General features: G+C 46.7%; 1 long non-coding RNA gene across 1 annotated transcript; it reads left to right on the plus strand.

Annotated features, from left to right (window-relative positions):
* The first annotated feature begins 374 nt into the window (after positions 1-374).
* LOC141028128 (uncharacterized) lies at positions 375-5,435 on the plus strand. The gene is made up of 2 exons (XR_012190407.1): positions 375-729; positions 4,974-5,435. It is a non-coding gene; the product is annotated as an uncharacterized lncRNA (long non-coding RNA).
* The last annotated feature ends 1,063 nt before the right edge of the window (positions 5,436-6,498 follow it).

Raw genomic sequence — 6,498 nt, forward strand, 5'->3', positions numbered from 1 at the left:
AGATTATTGCCATGCCTTAACAAACATTTCTAGAGATGTTTAAAATGGCCCTGGATATGAAAGCAGTACCAAAACAGCCCCATTTAAGTCATTTCCTTTTTAATCAAAATACAAACAACTTCAAACCACTCCCAAACTTTTTATGGCAGTGAGGTATATTGCATACTAAATATTGAGACCAGCCACACATTTTACAAACGTGGATTATTGTTAAAGTGCAAGAAAAAGTACAAGAAAAGAAACAGAGGACCTAACCTACTGGGCCTCGTGTCCCATTAGCCAAAAAGCGGCCCAGCCCACCCATGCTATGCCCTTTCCCTCACTACAGGAGACGGAGGGGGGCCGTGGCAGCCATCCACGGCGCCTTGGCGGCCATCGGCGACCCCTGCCCCGCCTACAAAACAACCCCGAGGCCCTCCCCAAACCCTAGCATATCCATTCCCCTCACTGACCTCTCCCCCTCTCAAATTCGACCATGCCCGAGTGTAGCCGTCACCGCGCCATCGTCGTTCTCGTGACCAGAGTCGTCCCCGAGCGCCAAGGAGATGTCCGGGAGCTTCGTATCCATCGACCACTTCGCCTGCGTTGGTCAGCCCAAGCTAGGACGCCTCCAACCCTCGCCATCGTCCTCTTCTTCTTGTCTTCCCCGCCACGGCCGCCGACGTTCATCATCAGATCCGCCGCCTCCCGAGCTCCCCCGGCTTCCCCGACGCGCCCACGAGCTCCTCTGTAAGGCTCTCATTCGATTCCCCTCTTCCCTTATCGAATCCATAGCCGTATGCCTCCACCACCGCGCGCCCGGATCTCTGTGGGAGCTCGTGCTCACCACCACTCCCACCGTGCTTCCCCGCGCCCATGCGTGCATCGGCCACATTCTGTGGACGCGACCGCCTGCGCGTGGCTGCATGCCCCTGGTCTTGCCTTGGCGAGCCGCGGCGCGCCCGTAGCCACCCTTGTCCACGCTCGCTATACCGCTGCTGCCTGCGTACTGCAGTTGCTGCACCGCGGCCCGCCATCGCGCCCGCCGGCGTGCTTCCTAGCCGCGGCCACCGCGGCCACCCACGTGGTTGTGTTCCGCGCGCCCTGCCTTACTCGCTGCACGCCCCTAACCGTGCCCACGCACGCGCTTGCATAGCTCTGCTTGTTGTCGTAGCCGCCCGCTGCCTGCTGTGCCCGTGTGCCTCGCGCTCGCTCGCGGGTGCTCTGCTGCTGGCTGCGTGCTGCTTCTGCTGCCTTCTGCTGGCTACTGTTGTTGCTGATGTTTTCCTACTATTGTCACTGCTGCTTTTGCCTTAGTTACTGCTTTGCTAGCTCCTGCTAAGCTGCTGCTCATAGTTGCTGCCGCCGCCGCTGCTTTGCTCCTGCCGATGCTTGCATTGCCTTGATGCTGCTCTAGTTGCTACGGGATGTGTGTGTGCTGTGTATGTATGTGTGTTGTGTGTATAGCACACATGTGTGTTGTGAGTGGCTCGGCTGGGCTCTGTCCACTAATAGTCGGCCCTTAAGTTTAACCCAAATTCTTCCTTGTGCATGCGCACCATCTAGGCGAAACGGACGGCCGGTCTTGCATGCATCTACTCCCTCCATTCCTAAATATAAGTCTTTTTAGACATTTCAAATGGAGTACAACACACGGATGCATATAGACATATTTTAGAGTGTAGATTCACTCATTTTGCTCCGTATGTAGTCATTTGTTGAAATCTCTAGAAAGACTTATATTTGGGAAGGAGGGAGTATGTGTTATTTTTTTGTCTTCTAGTGCATGTGGCTGTTAGTATTAAATGCGAACACACTGATTACCTCATTTCGAAAAGAACATATCCACGCATATTTATTTTGGAGTTCTAAATTTTAAAAAGTCATATATTTCAAACCGCTCGTCGGAATTCAGATCCGTTTTCACTGCTGGAACTCTTGCGATGAGATCTTTGAAACTAGATCCCGCATGGGTATATTTTGACGAAATTTTTTCGATGCCAACTTTGGTGCTATATGGTGCAACTTTAGTACTGTATTATGCAACTTTAGTACTACATCGTGCAACTTTTTTCGAAACTAATTTTTGGATCTGTATGATTCAACTTCCTATGAGATTGCAATCTAGCAACCACGACAACTTTATTGTGCAACTAGTCTACCATCCCGGCCAACTACCTAGTAGTCGATGTGCAACCCTCATTTGTTGGCTTGTAATGTAGTCTAGTTGCACACACATATGCTCAGTTGGCTTGTAATGTAGTCTAGTTGCACACACATTGATATTTAGTTGGCTTGTAATGTAGTCTAGCACACACATTGATGTTTAGTTGGCAGGAAGACTAGTTGCACACACATATGCTCAGTTGGTTTAAAATGTAGTCTAGTTGCACACACATTGATGTTTAGTTGGCAGGACAATAATTGCACACACATATGCGCAATTGACGCGGCAATGTAGTCTAGTTGCACACACATTGATATTAAGTTGGCAGGACTAATTACACACAAATATGCTCAGTTGGCTTGTAATGTAGTCTAGTTGCACACACATGATGTTTTGGTTGGCAGGACACTAGTTGCACACACATATGCTCAGTTGGCACGGCAATGTAGTCTAGTTGCACACACATTGATGTTTAGTTGACAGGACTATTGGCACACACATATGCTCAGTTGGCACGGCAATGTAGTCTAGTTGCACACACATTGGTGTTTAGTTGGCAGGAAGACTAGTTCGTCGAAACATCCCCATGCGGGATCTACTTTTGAAGAGCACATCGCGAGGGTTTCAACGGTGAAAATGGATCTGAATTTCGACACGCGGTTTAGAAGATATATGTCTTTTATAATTTTGAAAACCAAAAATTAATGCACGAGGGACAAACACGAGGAACAATAATGCAGCGACATGCAGGCATCCATCATGTGAGAAGAGACCACATAGGGGTGATTAATTAGCAGTGTCCTTTTTAGCACTTTTGGATTACAGTAATTTTAGAATCGGGTTTCCTAATCGGGACGAAGGGACAAAAAGTTTTTTAAAAGCAGGCCGCCCAGAAGCGCTAGCGGGCGCCCAGCCGCCCGCTAGACGCGTCCTAAGTTTAATTACAGTAGGATTAGCTTAGGGGTATTTTAGTGCTAAACTAGTCTAGTAGTAGATGACATGTAGGACCCCATTTAAATAAATTAGATTTATTTAATTGTTTAGATAAATAGTCTATGACATGTGGGCCACACATGCCCTTTTGACTAGTCAAATTGACATGGTCAATTCGGATTAAACTAAATATAATAAATCCAGAAATTTCAGAAAATACTTAAAACTTTGGAAAATCATAGAAAATTAACCATAACTCTGATGAAAATACTTTGTATATGAAAGTTGCTCAGAATGACGAGATGAATCTGAATACCCAGTATGTTTGGCAACCACACGTCCCTAGCATAGCGAACATGCAACTTTCCCCCTCCATTCTGTTTGTCCGAAAACGCGGAACACCGGGAATACTTTCCCGGATGTTTCCCCCCTACGCCAGTATCACCTATCTCCGCGTTAGGGCACACCTAGCACCACTCATTGTCATGTCATGCATCGTCATGCATTTTGTTTGCATTATATTTATTGTTTCTTCCCCCTCTTCTCTCGTTAGACACAGAGACCGACACCGCTGCTACCCAGTACGACTACGGTGTTGACGACCCCTCCTTGCCAGAGCAAGCAGGCAAGCCCCCCCTTTTAATAACCAGATATCGCCTATTCCTTCTCTCTACTGTTTGCATTAGAGTAGTGTAGCATGTTACTGCTTTCGGTTAATCCTATTCTGCTGCATAGCCTGTCATTGTTGCTACAGTTGTTACCCTTACCCGCAATCCTAAATGCTTAGTATAGGATGCTAGTATTCCATCAGTGGCCCTACATTCTTGTCCGTTTTCTATGCTATACTATCGGGCCGTGATCACGCCGGGAGGTGATCACGGGTATATTACTTACATACATATTATATGTTACACGTGGTGACTAAAGTCGGGTCGGCTCGTAGAGTACCCGCATGTGATTCCGATGTGGGGGCTGAAACGACAGGTGGCTCCATCCAGTTAGTGGTGGGCCTGAGTTCCCGACGGCCCCCGGCTGTAACTTTGTGGCGGAGCGACAGGGCAGGTTGATGAGAGGTGGGCCTGGCCCTGGTCGGTGTCCGCGGTCTGAGTCTGGCCACTGGCCTATACGCACTAACCAGCTACGCAGTAACAGTTATGGGCACTCGACGTCATGGTATTAGCCGAAGCTTTCTTGACGTCAGCGACTGAGCGGCGCGCGACGGATTGGACTGGAACGCCCGCTCTTGTATTAGGGAGGCCAGGTCTGCTTTCGGCCGCCCACACAACGTGTAGGTGTGCAATGGGCGATGGGCCCAGACCCCTGCGCGCATAGGATTTAGACCGGCGTGCTGACTTCTCTGTTGTGCCTAGGTGGGGCTGCGACGTGTTGATCTTTCGAGGCCGGGCATGACCCAGGAAAGTGTGTCCGGCCAAAGGGGATCGAGCGTGTTGGGTAATGTGGTGCACCCCTGCAGGGAAGTTTATCTATTCGAATAGCCGTGATCTTCGATAACAGGACGGTCCAGAGTTGTACCTTGACCTTATGACAACTAGAACCTGATACTTAATAAAACACACCCTTCCAAGTGCCAGATATAACCCAGTGATCGCTCTCACATAGGGCGACGAGGGGAGGATCGCCGGGTAGGATTATGCTATGAGATGATACTTGGTGAACTTACCATCTACTCTCTTTTATATGCTGCAAGCTGGAGGCTGCCAGAAGCGTAGTCTTCGACAGGACTAGCTATCCCCCTCTTATTCTGGCATTCTGTAGTTCAGCCCACCGATATTGCCCCTTTACACTGATACCCATGCATATGTAGTGTAGATCCTTGCTTGCGAGTACTCACGGTTGATTTTCTCCCTCTTTTCCTCCTTTCCATTCTTCCTAGTTGTCGCAACCAGATGCTGGAGCCCAAGATCAAAACGCCACCTTCGACGACTCCTACTGCACCGAGGGTGCCTACTACTACGTGCAGGCCGCCGCCGACGACCAGGAGTAATTTAGGAGGATCCCAGGCAGGAGGCCTGCGCCTCTTTCCATCTGTATCCCATTTTGTGCTAGCCATCTTATGGCAACTTGTTTGACTTATGTCTGTACTCAGATATTGTTGCTTCCGCTGACTCGTCTATGATCGAGCACTTGTATTCGAGCCCTCGAGGCCCCTGGCTTGTATTATGATGCTTGTATGACTTATTTATTTTTAGAGTTGTGTTGTGATATCTTCTCGTGAGTCCCTGATCTTCATCGTACACGTTTGTGTGTATGATTGAATCGGGGGCGTCACATCTCCCTTCTTGGGGACACAATGTACATGACTTACTCACTGACTATCAGCAACGGGATAATTATACCTGCCTCTAGAAGCTTTAGTATTTGTTTTCTTACCACTTCTTTCATTTTGGGATTTAACCGTCGTTGGTGATCAACAACTGGTTTAGCGTCTTTCTCCAATTTTATTTTGTGCTAGCATAAAGTTGGACTAATGCCCTTAAGATCATCAAGAGTGTATCCAATAGCAGCACGGTGCTTCTTCAGAGTTTTCAATAATTTCTTTTCTTCATGCTCTGAAAGGTTAGCACTAATAATAACAGGGTATATCTTTTTCTCATCAAGATAAGCATATTTAAGAGTATCAGGTAATGGTTTAAGCTCAAACACGGGATCACCCTTGGGTGGAGGAGGATCCCCAAGGGTTTCAACAGGCAAGTTGTGTTTCAAAATAGGTCCATGTTTAAAGAATACTTCATCTATTTCCCTTCTTTCATTCATAAACATATCATTTTCATGGTCGAGCAAATATTGTTCTAAAGGATCATTAGGAGGCACGGCAATAGAAGCAAGACCAATAATTTCATATTTACTAGGCAATTCTTTATCATGGGGTTGTCTACGAAATTTAGCAAAATTAAACTCATGAGACATATCCCCCAAACCAATAGTAACAACATCATTTTTGCAATCTATCCTAGCATTAACAATATTCAAGAAGGGTCTACCAAATATAATAGGACAAAAGTTATCTTGTGGAGAACCAGGAATAAGAAAATCAGCAGGATATTTAACTTTCCCACACAGGACTTCAACATCTCTAACAATCCCAACTGGTGAAATAGTGTCTCTATTGGCAAGCTTAATTGTAATATCAATTTCCTCTATCTCAGCAGGTGCAATATCCTGCATAATTTCTTTGTATAAGGAATAAGGTATTTCACTTGCACTAGCACCCATATCACATCAGCCATGATAGCAATGATCTCCTATTTTAACAGAAATAATAGGCATGCCTACAACAGGTCTATGTTTATTTTTAGTATAACGTCTAGCAATTCTAGCAGCTTCATCACAGAAGTAAATAACATGCCCATCAATATTATTAGCCAAGAGATCTTTAACCATAGCAATACTAGGTTCAA

This window comes from Aegilops tauschii, chromosome 7 (assembly GCF_002575655.3).
Source record: "Aegilops tauschii subsp. strangulata cultivar AL8/78 chromosome 7, Aet v6.0, whole genome shotgun sequence".
NCBI lineage: Eukaryota > Viridiplantae > Streptophyta > Magnoliopsida > Poales > Poaceae > Aegilops > Aegilops tauschii.